Below are 1,513 nucleotides of genomic sequence, written 5' to 3'. Positions count from 1 at the left end.
ATATACAACCGAGGCCTATCACTTTTCTGACCAAGTCCAGTCAAAACATGCTCGCTGCTCTCCAAAAGGTTGAACAAAGCAATGGTTTGAGAAACGTAGGGTTGTCCTTCAATGATACCAGCTTTACAAGATGAGACAAATAAAGTTGGCCTTCATAAATTTGTACAAAGACCAAAAACCGCCTTTTGTAGAGATGATGGTTGTGATTCTGGTGAGACATCAGTTCATGTATCAACCATGTAGAATCAACTATATCCATATTAGAACAAAAAACATACATAAGAATATGTCAAGTTCTACGTGCAGTTTATATATATATATATATATATTACTCAAGACATGAGTACTTTTCAAAATGATTTATAATTATATTTAACTTGAAGGGATAGATATGTTCATCTCAAAATATACAACATACACAAAGACATATAAAATGAGGGTTGTTAATGTTGCCAAAAGGTTGGGAATTTAATATTCATTCACTAAATAGTTAATTTGCGTAATTGAAGAACTCTTCAAGCGTTTGAAAATGTGGATGGCTTCAATTTCTTGTCATGCATGCATCTATACGTGTTGCTTTGCTTGAAAATGCTTCAAGGGTAGTTAATGTTGAAGTTTGTGGCTGATATGAGAACCTTGTTGGAGTGCAATATCGAAGTCAAGGTTTGGATCAATCTTAGCTTCCCTCTCCATAGCAACAACAATATCATCAATTGAAGGAAAGATTGAACAAGCATTTTCTGTGATCTCCATCTCACTCAAGAATACTACAGTCGTCACTTTCAATCACAAACAGCTTTGCTCCCCATTAAGGACAGCTACAATCATTTCATCATTGTTTAATAATTTAACTCTTGTTATATATGGTAGACTGCAGTTTACTCTTGCTCACATTAGAAAAAACTTATTATTATACCGTACACTTGTTTGAAAATTTGTTGCATGGTTGCTTATAAGCTAGGTTTGCTCTACCTCAAGTTTTTTCCCATTTCACATATTTGACACCATGGCCATAATGAACGTTGTCTTTCCATCTTACATATAATGGCACTTCATCCTCATGACTCTTCAACTAAAAAGTTCCATATCCCTTTTCTCCTTCTGAATCTTTCACGAGGCTATTAGAGGAGAAATTATTAGGCGGACCATATTCACCATGGATCTAAGTAGCTTCATTTTACCCTCACTCTAAAATGAAATTATTAGGTAGATTTATTTCATCTTAGGTCCACGGCGGATCTGGTCCACCTAATAATTTATCCTATTAGAGAGGGCATTCCAAGGAGAATAATTTCATACACTTCAAATCCTTTGTAAGCATTATTAATTTAGTTTGCACCTCGATTTCCCTTTGGGCATTATTAATTTAGTTTACACCTTGAATTCCTTGTGGCCATTACATAGCCAACACCTACTCTCTCTATCTCTCTCTCTCTCTCTCCCTCATTCATGAGCACAAATTCAATGGTTGGGGGGCGCAATAGGAATGGAGGGAGAGAGACAAAGAAGAGGC

The sequence above is a fragment of the Phoenix dactylifera genome, chromosome 12 (genome assembly GCF_051530095.1).
Source record: "Phoenix dactylifera cultivar Ajwa chromosome 12, Ajwa_hap1_PhDact_Kaust_v1.1, whole genome shotgun sequence".
Lineage (NCBI taxonomy): Eukaryota > Viridiplantae > Streptophyta > Magnoliopsida > Arecales > Arecaceae > Phoenix > Phoenix dactylifera.
Note: the sequence above shows the minus strand (reverse complement) of the source record.